This window comes from Triticum aestivum, chromosome 4B (genome assembly GCF_018294505.1).
Source record: "Triticum aestivum cultivar Chinese Spring chromosome 4B, IWGSC CS RefSeq v2.1, whole genome shotgun sequence".
Taxonomy (NCBI): Eukaryota; Viridiplantae; Streptophyta; class Magnoliopsida; order Poales; family Poaceae; genus Triticum; species Triticum aestivum.
This window is the reverse complement of record NC_057804.1, coordinates 59,707,584-59,721,985: the sequence shown is the minus strand read 5'-3', so window position 1 is coordinate 59,721,985 and position 14,402 is coordinate 59,707,584.

Below are 14,402 nucleotides of genomic sequence, written 5' to 3'. Positions count from 1 at the left end.
GCTCCCACTCACTTTCTTGTAAATACAGGCTTCACCGCAAATCTGTATAAAACTATATGCTTTGATCAACTTATCAAAGCGTATATTCGAACTCTGAGATGCTTGCACCAGTCCATAGTGTCAGGACCCCGACTCAATGTCACATCGATCTAGCCTGTAACACCTCATATCACTTTGCGGCCTCACGCACGGTATTCCCACGGGTGTCGCCTTACCTTTGCCCGCGACCGTTTGCGCCTTTTGGCTCACATATATGATGATGTCGCTAGCATCCATATGATAAGGAGCCCGGGCTAACATGACTTACAGGGACAGGCATCCATGACCCAGCATCGAACGTGTCGGTCATCAGCAAGTGGGTCCGGGCTGTAGCACTGGGCTAGCAGGACTCCGGTAAACCGGGCTGTAGCGGGCTAACAGGGCTCTGGTACTCAATGCGTGACATTTCCCGAAGGGACAGACACGGGAACGAAGAAGGACACATGCCGGCCAGCCTAAGTGTTCCGAAGCAGTAGCAAGCTATCATGGCTCAATGGAAACACTAGGAGACATTTCCCGGTAAGAGAGGCTACTAAAGATAAACAACTAGATAGTCAGATCCCACACATACCAAGCATTTCAATCATACACACAATATGCTCGATATGTGCAAATACAACAAGGCATCACAACATGACTCTACGACTCAAGTATTTGTTCATTAGGCTCCGAGGAGCGGAATATTACAAACATACGTCTCATGACCCAACATTCAGAGCATACAAATCAAAGCACAAGCGGAAGCTATCATGTCTGAGTACAGACATCTATAAATGAAAAAGGCTGAGAAGCCTGACTATCTACCAGATCCTGCTGAGGCACAAGATCGTAGCTGAGGTAACAAGCTAAACGTCGAAGTCCACGCGGAACTACTAGCGAGACCGAAGTCTCTCTGCAAAAACATAAAATAGGCAAACGTGAGTACAAATGTACCCAGCAAGACTTACATCAGAACTAACTACATATGCATCATTATCAACAAAGGGGGATGGTGGGGTTTAACTGCAGCAAGCCAGCTTTGACTCGGTGGCTATCCTAAACTACGACTGCAAGCAACTCTTTTGAGGAGGCGCACACGAGTCCACATATTCACCAACCAATACACCACTATGGAACCGCTCCCGTCTCCCTACGAGAACGCCATCCATAGCACTCACGCTTATCTTGCGTATTTTAGAGTATCCACTTTCACTTGTCTATGAACTGATATAAGCAACCCAGAAGTCATTTTCCACGGACACGGCTATTCGAATAGATGATGTTAACCCTGCAGGGGTGTACTTCTTCATACATGTTTCCACCACTTAGCGTCTGCACACGACATGTGCTTGGCAGACTTCAAGCGAAAGCCGACGTGGGTGTAGACCATGACCTGCCTAAACACTCAAGTCTCTAGTCCAGGTTTATCGCCTATTCGGGTTCCATCCATGAGGAGATCCGGCCGGAGTTTCGCTCACAGCCCCAAACGATGTGTGCAGGGTTCCCGAGATACCTAACGGGTATCCGGTACACCGGGCCACGTACCTACCGCATCACAGCCCACCCCTACAGTCAGTGCTGTCCACGGCCTCCAGTAAGCTACAAACACCAGAAACTACTTGCAACTCCTGGACAGAGGACTAGGGTGAATAAGAAGTCGAGCGGGGTCATATTTCAGGGCCCAATGCATGGTAGTAGCTGAATCATGGATCACAAACACAGAACTCAGTTCCTAAGGACGGCTTCAATGAGACAACCCACCATGTACTCCTACATGGCCTCTCACCGATACCTTTTACCAAATCATGTTCACACACTTAGCTCACACACAGTAGGACATGTTCACACACCTCTGATTCATCCCCGATGAATCAGACCTGACTCAACTCTAAGCAATAGCAGGCATGACAAACAAACATGAATGAGTAGGCACAACATGGCTTAAACAATTCCTACTCATACTAGTGGGTTTCATCTATTTACTGTGGCAATGACAGGTCATGCAGAGGATAAAGGGGTTCAGCTACCGCAGCAAGTAACAGTTGAATCGTTGTTGTCCTAATGCAGTAAAAGAGAGCAGGAGCGAGAGAGTAGGATTGTATCGGAATGAACAAGGGGGTTTTGCTTGCCTGGCACTTCTGAAGATAATATAGTTCTTCATCGGTGTCATCGAACAATCGTCGGAACGTCGTCTACTGAGAGGGGAAAATTACCGGCAAACAAGAAAGAACACAATCAATGCGATGCAACAATATGATGCATGATAATGACATGGCAATATGCTGGTGTTTTGAGCTAATGCAGCTGCAATAGGTTAAATGGGGTTGGTTTGAACACTAGGTTCAAATTCAAACTCCATATGTGAGAGTTTAAATGCCATTTAATTGATTTGTGCTAAACAGCAGCTATAAGTTGTTCTAACATGCATGAAAATGGTACAGATGGATAGATTGGATTTTTCTGATCATTTTTCATATATAATTTATTTCATTTGGAGTTACGGTTGAATTTCTATGATTTTTAGAAGTTTATACTATTTTCTGAAATTTCCTGAATTAAAATAAATCCAGAAAATCAATTACTGCGTCAGCCTGACGTCAGTGTGACATCAGCGGGTCAACGGGACACGGTCCGGGTCAAACCTGACAGTGGGTCCCGCGTGTCAGTGTAATTAGTTAAACTAAAATTAATTTAAACTAATCCTAAATAGTTAACAGGGCTGGGCCCCACCTGTCATTGACTCAGGAGAGTCAACCAGGGCCCACCCGTGGTCAAGGTCAACGTCGGCTACACCGGCGTTTAGCCACCGGCGAGCCCGACGCGGCGGCGAGAGTGGTTTTGGCCACTCCGACGACCAAATGGGTCGCGGAGGGCATCTAGGTGGAGCTGGGGACGAGCCGAAGCTCTTGGTGGAGTTAGCTGGGGTCGGGGTGGCCGGAATCGGCGCCGGCGACGACCTAGGTGGCCGCCGGAGTTCGGCCGAGGTCGAACACGGCACTGCGGTGCACTAGAGGGGAAACGGAAGGGCGCTGCGGGCTCCTGGGAGGGCGGCGAACTTGGTAACATGCTCGGGCGCAAGCTGGGGTGGCCCTGGCCACGGCGGCGCCATGGCCGGCGGCGAGGAGCAATCGGCTCCAATGATTAGGGCGGCTAGAGGGTGCGTTCCGCAGCGAGAAGAGAGGGGAAAGACGACAGGGCTCACGTAGATCACGAAGCGATGCTCGGGGTAGCCGGGGGCGTGCTGAGGATGACGAATCGTCGAGGGCGATCGCCGGCGACCGAAGCTTGAAGACGGAGTCGAGGCGGTCGTCTTGGGGCGTCCGACGCTCAGGGCTTGCTCTAGGAGGTGTAATGGATGGTGGCGGGGCTTTGGGAGGCGTCGGGGAGGCGAGGCGGTGGCTGTGGCCACGGCGGTGCTCGTCGGCGGCGGCGGGTGTGTTCGGTGGCTGCGTGCGAGAGAGCCAGAGGAGGAGAGGAGCTCGGGGAGAGAGTGAGAGGCCTGGGGGGCGCGTGGCTGTCTTCGTGGCGCTAGAAGGGCCTCGAGGGCGTGAGGCAGGCAGGGAGGAGGCCTCGGCGTCGCCAGCGCTCGCCACCGAGCTGCTTCGGGGCGAGGGGAGGAAGGCGACAGGAAGAGGTGGGCTGGGCCGTTGGAGCTGGGCTGGTTGGTGGGCGCTAGGTAAGTCCAGGTGGGTTATCTCTCTCTTTCTTTCTCTTTATTGTTTTCTATTTTTTTTCTTCCTCTGTTTTGATTTAGTTTAGCAACTAAATCATTTAAATAAATTCTGTAGGTTTTTATGTGGCTTGCTAAAATATATACAAAGCCACTCACAAACTTCCAGAATTATTGGAGTCATATTTAATATATATTAAATATAAATCCAAAGCAAATAGTTATTGGATTAATTCAAATGGCCAAAATAAATATCTCTGTGACTCCAAAAATATTGGTTTAAATTTTACCTCTTACCAATATTTTCACAGAGTAACAGGAACATTTCTTTGGACTCATTTGATGAGATTTAAATGTTGGTTATTTTTAGAGGTCTTCTGAGGCTTTTGAAAATTCCTCAATTCAAATTTCATTTGAATTTAAACATGATGCACACATGGAATCAAGCATAGGTCAGGCCAGAACTAGGGATGTGACAACTCACCCCCACTAAACAAAAATCTCGTCCCGAGATTCAAGCGTAGGGTAAGGTGAAGGGGGAATGCAAACTAGCACAATCTTCACGATCCAGGTTGCACTTCAAATGAACGTTGATTCGTTCACCATCATTGTCTCGAAGTCTTGCTCTGAGAACTCCAACTAACATGACAACGAGAGGAAAGGAAAGACCCTAAAAGAATTGTTCTTCTCGAAGGTCGAACAACTCAGGATTAACCCACGGAATGAGACATAGCAACATCTCTCAAGCTGAGAGACGAAGCACACATCCATAGGAATGGAGTGAAGCAGATGACGAAGGTTCACTAGGTAGACAACAATTTCACGCTTAAGAAGGTGGTAATCAGTTGTCAACGCAGCGAGGAGTTGGGTTGCCATGATACCATATCGAGACACCTGAGGGATGGTGACTCGTAGATATATCCCCTTAAGTGGCAAAAAGAATTACCTTTGATTCATAGATCATTGAAACTCTTTAAACCAGCCTAAGGCAAATCACAATCGATCATTTGGAGGAGTTCGGTGGGATGACATTCTGGGCCAGAATGGATGATGTGGATTACCTTGTTGAAGACAACGTAATGGATGAATTTGCTTACCACCGGAAATGGAAGGGACCCATGGTAGAATGGCACATTGGCGGTGCAAGCTGGGAACAAAATGCAAATGCTGGGAATGATTCTGGTAACTGGGGAAGAACTCAGCAGTAGAGAGTGATTCCACTGTTGGAGTGGTTATAGCATAACCGAAGAGACTAGGAGCAATCCCAGTTAGTGCCGGCGATAATACCTAGTGCTTGTGCATGCTCTCAAGAACTTGAGCATTTCCATATTCATCAAGGTTTTACCAATATCCGTGTCAAGGATCCTGGCAACACATCATACTACCATGATGAATACCAGTGGAAGATGCAAATGCAAAGGAAGATAACCCTTCTCAGATTTCACCTTGGCAGAGCCAAGGAAACAAAATCTAGATGATCGACCGAGAGACATCTAGCACTCCGCTTCTAATGTTCTCCTTGATGTGCTAGCGCAATCCATTTGTTGAAACGGTTTGGTATCTAGAACATCAAGTAACAGGTCGGACTTCGGAAGCTCAAGATTACATAAGGAACAACTACTAGAATAAATTCTACGAGATCCTTATGGGGAGGTGGCCAACTTTCTCAATCAAGAGCCTACAATAATGGGTCTTCCGGCTAGATGTGTTGGCCACGACATCCACTCTACCGGGTTACAAAGAGACCAATATTATAGTTATTGGGAAAACGTTCCAACCATCATATCTGCCTGAGATTCAGATCTGGTTAGTGTCAGAATATCCCAGACTCATCAACTCTAGAAAGAAAAATGAAAGTTTGCAACACACATCGACGAGATAATGTTGCGAGATTCTCGGGGAATGAACTACGATAGTAAGCTCCAAAACATGAGCTGGTTCTCCTACAAACATGTGAACACGTTGTCCCAGACAAGCATGGCCACGTAGTAGTCTTATAATTAAACACTATCGAGTTCAGGTGGGGAACCATCATCGAGGATATCGAAGTCTTTACGCAAGTCCATGGATTAGATCCCAAGCATAGACTTCTTTTCCTTGAACAAGTCAATCAGTGGCTTAGTGTGCTAGGGACACATATAGAATGAAGGTTGCAAGCCTCCAGACTACAGAATACTTCGCACGTGTGCATGACTGATTTGGGATGATTCCAAAGGAAACAAAACAATCTTCCTCGAATTCATGGCGGCAACTTACATCAGATGCACATGAATTAGAGGAAGTCACTACTTTCATCCAAACATAGGCTTCATGAACGGAGCACGAAGGCATTGCTTACAAAATTTTCAACACTAGGTTGATGTTCAACATGATTCATGGGGGGAGACGAAATGCTACTGATGGGCTCAAAAACAACTCATCGGAATTTCCATATCACTGGACTTCCACCATCATGTGAACACGGTGATAGCATTGGTCAGACCAAAGATGTAATGGTGTATGCTCGAGGGATCAACCACGAGTAAGACAACATTACGAGCATCGTTGGTACTGATTTGATTTGACGATAGCCCACACTCAAATCAAAGGATTGATAAGACAATAGGTCCAGCAACTGATCACAGGGACCAATCGATGAAGATATCATCTTTCTTCAACACACACTACACAAGAATATCCCTTTGGAACGAACTAAGTCAGGCAAGCTTTTATCTTCCAACTCTCCAAGTTGTTGTCTAGCTCAACCAACTAGCTCAGGAATATCCAACATAGATTCTTGGAGAAGGAGTGATTTATAAGAAAACCAACTTGGTCACGAACTCAACATAGCGGCCAGATGACAACCTGGTAATACTTCCGAGAAGATATTCGGAAAATCACGAACCACCGATATGTTACTAAGCTCGAGAACAATCTCGCTTTCCAGAGCAAGACGATATGATCAAATGAGCGAGGACTTGACAAAATCCTAACTCATCAATCGAAATGTGCACCAAGAAGATGGACAAGGTAGCACGATCAATCTTAGAATGATGATTCAAGAACCAACACGTTAAGAATGAGGTTATTGTCCATTTAACTATCAAGCATCAAGGTTGCTAGGAGTATTGATTTCACACATCACGATTCACTTGTCGACATTCCGGTTATAACAACACGGGAACCGAGAAATGAATAATGATGGAGAGAAGTATCACTGCACCAAGAATTCATAGGATGGTGTGCAATTCCCATGATAATCTTAATATAAAGATGGTAATACTTCAAAGTAGAACAGACCAGAAGCTGGATTAGCATTTTGATCTGCGGAGTACAACTACTTTGACCCAATCCTGGATATGGATGAGGTTACTGGAGTTTGTTTCTCCTAGTCATTCCGGAATAGAATGGCTTGACGGACCACAAGAGTAATAGGCATCGATGAATGAACGCACGCATACTCTTGACTATCAATTGATAGACGAGGGTCGGAAGACAACTAAAGCGGGACAACTCAAAGGAACATATAATTTTCTGAGTTGTGGATGCATAGATTAGTATGTCGAACCAAGTTCAATATGTTTCTTCCGGATAACCCATGCAGAGAGGTAGGACTGGCAGAGTCACGATTTATGAATGGAGAACTCCTCAAGAGTACTCTGATTGTGATCTATTGATCCAATAAACATCTGCCATAAGCGGTTCATAGTATTTGGAAGAAGGAAATACCACGGACCTCGAGGACTATCGCAAAGTTACTAATATCCTAAAGGAACTAGTAACACTATCAACATGAGATAAATGGGGTGAATCTCGGGTTCAGAACCCAGAAATAGAATGCCTACTAACTAAATGGCATCACGGGATGCTTTCGATAATGACGGCCAGAATCATCACACTGGAAACACAGATCATGGCTAGACCACTAGATGATCCTCTAAGCACTTAGGGTCATAATAGGAACTCCAACATATATGTCAAGGCAATAGAATACCTCAACTCAGCAATTAGTGTGATTAACCTGGCCCAAAGGAACATAAAAACCAGAGGGAAAATACTTGCAAGTGCATCAGATTGTTTAGAAACCTGGGATGACTCGGACGGCATAACGGCTGTAAATGCTCAGAAAAGATTTGAGACATTCACAAAAATGGTGGTATAACCACTCGGAAGCACAATACCAAGGTTTCGAGATCAACAGTTAACGTACGGAAGTAGTAGAAACTGAACAGAGGCTTAAGTCCAACAATTCTATAAGTCTACGGATTAGTAACACGTGATCCTAATAGAAAGAAGAGAAAGCCTAGTTCCTTAACCCCGTAGAAGAGAAGAGGATGACTCAGATCAGAAGGCCATGAGGTATAAGGAGTAAAAAGAGCCTTACGTTCCATCCCACAATCAATTCCCTTACATAACTAAAGCATTTCTAGACTCGACTTCGACCAGTTTGGCTTGGTAATCCTACAGGCAGTCAAGCTCTGATACCAAAGCTGTCAGGACCCCGACTCAATGTCACATCGATCTAGCCTGTAACACCTCATATCACTTTGCGTCCTCACGCACGGTATTCCCACGGGTGTCGCCTTACCTTTGCCCGGGACCGTTTGCGCCTTTTGGCTCACGTATATGATGATGTCGCTAGCATCCATATGATAAGGAGCCTGGGCTGACATGACTAGTCGTAAACCCAAAGTGGCACAGACTTAAAGGGACAGGCATCCATGACCCAGCATCGAACGTGTCGGTCATCAGCAAGTGGGTCCGGGCTGTAGCACTGGGCTAGCAGGACTCTGGTAAACCGGGCTATAGCGGGCTAACAGGGCTCCGGTACTCAATGCATGACATTTCCCGAAGGGACAGACACAGGAACGAAGAAGGACACATGCCGGCCAGCCTAAGTGTTCCGGAGCAATAGCAAGCTACCATGGCTCAATGGAAACACTAGGAGACATTTCCCGGTAAGAGAGGCTACTAAAGATAAACAGCTAGATAGTCAGATCCCACACATACCAAGCATTTCAATCATACACACAATATGCTCGATATGTGCAAATACAACAAGGCATCACAACATGACTCTACGACTCAAGTATTTGTTCATTAGGCTCTGAGGAGCGGAATATTAAAAACATAGGTCTCATGACCCAACATTCAGAGCATACAAATCAAAGCACAAGCGGAAGCTATCATGTCTGAGTACAGACATCTATAAATGAAAAAGGCTGAGAAGCCTGACTATCTACCAGATCCTGCCGAGGCAAAAGATCGTAGCTGAGGTAACAAGCTAAACGTCGAAGTCCACGCGGAACTACTAGCGAGACCGAAGTCTCTCTGCAAAAACATAAAATAGGCAAACGTGAGTACAAATGTACCCAGCAAGACTTACATCAGAACTAACTACATATGCATCATTATCAACAAAGGGGGATGGTGGGGTTTAACTGCAGCAAGCCAGCTTTGACTCGGTGGCTATCCTAAACTACGACTGCAAGCAACTCTTTTGAGGAGGCGCACACGAGTCCACATATTCACCAACCAATACACCACTATGGAACCGCTCCCGTCTCCCTACGAGAACGCCATCCATAGCACTCACGCTTATCTTGCGTATTTTAGAGTATCCACTTTCACTTGTCTACGAACTGATATAAGCAACCCAGAAGTCCTTTTCCGCGGACACGGCTATTCGAATAGATGATGTTAACCCTGCAGGGGTGTACTTCTTCATACATGTTTCCACCACTTAGCGTCTGCACACGACATGTGCTCGGCAGACTTCAAGCGAAAGCCGACGTGGGTGTAAACCACGACCTGCCTAAACACTCAAGTCTCTAGTCCAGGTTTATTGCCTATTCGGGTTCCATCCATGAGGAGATCCGACCGGAGTTTCGCTCACAGCCCCAAACGATGTGTGCAGGGTTCCCGAGATACCTAACGGGTATCCGGTACACCAGGCCACGTACCTACCGCATCACAGCCCACCCCTACGGTCAGCGCTGTCCACGGCCTCCAGTAAGCTACAAACACCAGAAACTACTTGCAACTCCTGGACAGAGGACTAGGGTGAATAAGAAGTCGAGCGGGGTCATATTTCAGGGCCCAATGCATGGTAGTAGCTGAATCATGGATCACAAACACAGAACTCAGTTCCTAAGGACGGCTTCAATGAGACAACCCACCATGTACTCCTACATGGCCTCTCACCGATACCTTTTACCAAATCGTGTTCACACACTTAGCTCACACACAGTAGGACATGTTCACACACCTCTGATTCATCCTCGATGAATCAGACCTGACTCAACTCTAAGCAATAGCAGGCATGACAAACAAACATGAATGAGTAGGCACAACATGGCTCAAACAACTCCTACTCATACTAGTGGGTTTCATCTATTTACTGTGGCAATGACAGGTCATGCAGAGGATAAAGGGGTTCAGCTACCGCAGCAAGTAACAGTTGAATCGTTGTTGTCCTAATGCAGTAAAAGAGAGCAGGAGCGAGAGAGTAGGATTGTATCGGAATGAACAAGGGGGTTTTGCTTGCCTGGCACTTCTGAAGATAATATAGTTCTTCATCGGTGTCATCGAACAATCGTCGGAACGTCGTCTACTGAGAGGGGACAATTACCGGCAAACAAGAAAGAACACAATCAATGCGATGCAACAATATGATGCATGATAATGACATGGCAATATGCTGGCGTTTTGAGCTAATGCAGCTGCAACAGGTTAAATGGGGTTGGTTTGAACACTAGGTTCAAATTCAAACTCCATATGTGAGAGTTTAAATGCCATTTAATTGATTTGTGCTAAACAGCAGCTATAAGTTGTTCTAACATGCATGAAAATGGTACAGATGGATAGATTGGATTTTTCTGATCATTTTTCATATATAATTTATTTCATTTGGAGTTACGGTTGAATTTCTATGATTTTTAGAAGTTTATACTATTTTCTGAAATTTCCTGAATTAAAATAAATCCAGAAAATCAATTACTGCGTCAGCCTGACGTCAGTGTGACATCAGCGGGTCAACGGGACACGGTCCGGGTCAAACCTGACAGTGGGTCCTGCGTGTCAGTGTAATTAGTTAAACTAAAATTAATTTAAACTAATCCTAAATAGTTAACAGGGCTGGGCCCCACCTGTCATTGACTCAGGAGAGTCAACCAGGGCCCACCCGTGGTCAAGGTCAACGTCGGCTACACCGGCGTTTAGCCGCCGGCGAGCCCGACGCGGCGGCGAGAGTGGTTTTGGCCACTCCGATGACCAAATGGGCCGCGGAGGGCATCTAGGTGGAGCTGGGGACGAGCCGAAGCTCTTGGTGGAGTTAGCTGGGGTCGGGGTGGCCGGAATCGGCGCCGGCGACGACCTAGGTGGCCGCCGGAGTTCGGCCGAGGTCGAACACGGCACTGCGGTGCACTAGAGGGGAACCGGAAGGGCGCTGCGGGCTCCTGGGAGGGCGGCGAACTTGGTAACATGCTCGGGCGCAAGCTGGGGTGGCCCTGGCCACGGCGGCGCCATGGCCGGCGGAGAGGAGCAATCGGCTCCAGTGATTAGGGCGGCTAGAGGGTGCGTTCCGCAGCGAGAAGAGAGGGGAAAGACGGCAGGGCTCACGTAGATCAGGAAGCGATGCTCGGGGTAGCCGGGGGCGTGCTGAGGATGACGAATCGTCAAGGGCGATCGCCGGCGACCGAAGCTTGAAGACGGAGTCGAGGCGGTCGTCTTGGGGCGTCCGGCGCTCAGGGCTTGCTCTAGGAGGTGTAATGGATGGTGGCGGAGCTTTGGGAGGCGTCGGGGAGGCGAGGCAGTGGCTGTGGCCACGGCGGTGCTCGTCGGCGGCGGCGGGTGTGTTCGGTGGCTGCGTGCGAGAGAGCCAGAGGAGGAGAGGAGCTCGGGGAGAGAGTGAGAGGCCTGGGGGGCGCGTGGCTGTCTCCGTGGCGCTGGAAGGGCCTCGAGGGCGTGAGGCAGGCAGGGAGGAGGCCTCGGCGTCGCCAGCGCTCGCCACCGAGCTGCTTCGGGGCGAGGGGAGGAAGGCGACAGGAAGAGGTGGGCTGGGCCGTTGGAGCTGGGCCGGTTGGTGGGCGCCAGGTAAGTCCAGGTGGGTTTTCTCTCTCTTTCTTTCTCTTTATTGTTTTCTATTTTTTTTCTTCCTCTGTTTTGATTTAGTTTAGCAACTAAATCATTTAAAGAAATTCTGTAGGTTTTTATGTGGCTTGCTAAAATATATACAAAGCCACTCACAAACTTCCAGAATTATTGGAGTCATATTTAATATATATTAAATATAAATCCAAAGCAAATAGTTATTGGATTAATTCAAATGGCCAAAATAAATATCTCTGTGACTCCAAAAATATTGGTTTAAATTTTACCTCTTACCAATATTTTCACAGAGTAACAGGAACATTTCTTTGGACTCATTTGATGAGATTTAAATGTTGGTTATTTTTAGAGGTCTTCTGAGGCTTTTGAAAATTCCTCAATTCAAATGTCATTTGAATTTAAACATGATGCACACATGGAAGCAAGCATAGGTCAGGCCAGAACTAGGGATGTGACACATAGATGGATCGCTGGAGCTTGCACATTTTTGTTAGCACCTTTAGGATTGACAAAACCTTCTGATTGTATCATATACAATTATTCTTTAATAAATCCATTAAGGAATGTAGTTTTGACATCCATTTCCCAAATTTCATAAAATGTGGCAATTGCTGACATGATTCGGACAGACTTTTAAGCATCGATACGAGTGAGAAAATCTCATTGTATTCAACACCTTGAACTTTGTCAAAAACCTTTTTCGACAAGTCTAGCTTTGTAGATAGTGACACTACTATCAGCATCTGTCTTCCTCTTGAAGATCCATTTATACAATATGGCTTGCCGATCATCGGGCAACTCCACCAAAGTCCACACTTTGTTCTCATACATGGATCCCATCTCAGATTTCATGGCCTCAAGCCATTTCGCGGAATCTGGGCTCATCATCGCTTCCTCATAGTTTGTAGGTTCATCATGGTCTAGTAACATGACTTCCAGAACATGATTACCGTACCACTCTGGTGCGGATCTTATTCTGGAAGACCTACGAGGTTCGGTAGTAACTTGATCTGAAGCTTCATGATCATCATCATTAACTTCCTCACTCATCGGTGTAGGCATCACTAGAACTGATTTATGTGATGAATTACTTCCCAATTTGGGAGAAGGTACAATTACCTTATCAAGTTCTACTTTCCTCCCACTCACTTCTTTCGAGAGAAACTCCTTCTCTAGAAAGGATCCATCTTAGCAATGAATCTTGCTTTCGGATCTGTGATAGAAGGTGTACCCAGTAGTTACCTTTGGTTATTCTATGAAGACGCACTTCTCCGATTTGGGTTCGAGCTTATCAGGTGAAAACTTTTCCACATAAGCATCATAGCCCCAAACTTTAAGAAACGACAACTTTGGTTTCTCGCCAAACCACAGTTCATAAGGCGTCGTCTCAACGGATTTTGATGGTGCCCTATTTAAAGTGAATGCAGCTGTCTTTAATGCATAACCCCAAAACGACAGTGGTAAATCAGTAAGAGACATCATAGATTGCACTATATCCAATAAAGTACTGTTATGACGTTCGGACACACCATTAAGCTGTGGTGTTCCAGGTGGCATGAGTTTCGAAACTATTTCACATTGTTTCAAATGAAGACCAAACTCATAAGTCAAATATTCGTCTCCACGATCAGATCGTAAAAACTTTATTTTTCTTGTTACGATGATTTTTCCACTTCACTCTGAAATTCTTTGAACTTTTCAACTATTTCAGACTTATGTTTCATCAAGTAGATATACCCATATCTGCTTAAATCATTTGTGAAGGTTAGAAAATAATGATACTTGCCACGAGCCTTAACACTTATCGGATCGCATACATCGGTATGTATTATTTCCAATAAGTCAGTAGCTCGTTCCATTGTTCCGGAGAACGGAGTTTTAGTCATCTTGCCCAAAAGGCACGGTTCGCAAGCATCAAAATGATTCATAACCAAGTGATTCCAAAAATCCATCTTTATGGAGTTTCGTCATGTGCGTTACACCGATATGACCCAAACGGTAGTGCCACAAATAAGTTGCACTATCATTATCAACTTTACATCTTTTGGCATCAATATTATGAATATGTGTATCACTACGATCGAAATCCAACAAACTATTTTCATTGGGTGTATGATCATCAAAGGTTTTATTCATTTAAACAGAACAACAATTATTCTCTGGTTTTAAATGAATAACCGTATTGCAATAAACATGATCAAATCATATTCATGCTCAACGCAAACACCAAATAACATTTATTTAGGTTCAACACTAATCCCGAAAGTATAGGGAGTGTGCGATGATGATCATATCAATCTTGGAACCACTTCCAACACACATCGTCACTTCACCCTCAACTAGTTTCTGTTTATTCTGTAACTCCTGTTTCGAGTTACTAATCTTAGCAACCGAATAAGTATCAAATACTCAGGGGTTACTATAAACACTAGTAAGGTACACATCAATAACATGTATATCAAATATACCCTTGTTCACTTTGCCATCCTTCTTATCCACCAAATATTCAAGGCATTTCCACTTCCAGTGACCATTTCCTTTGCAATATAATCATTCAGTTTCAGGCTTTGGTCCAGCTTTGGGCTTCTTCGCGGGAGTGACAACTTGCTTGTCATTCTACTTGAAG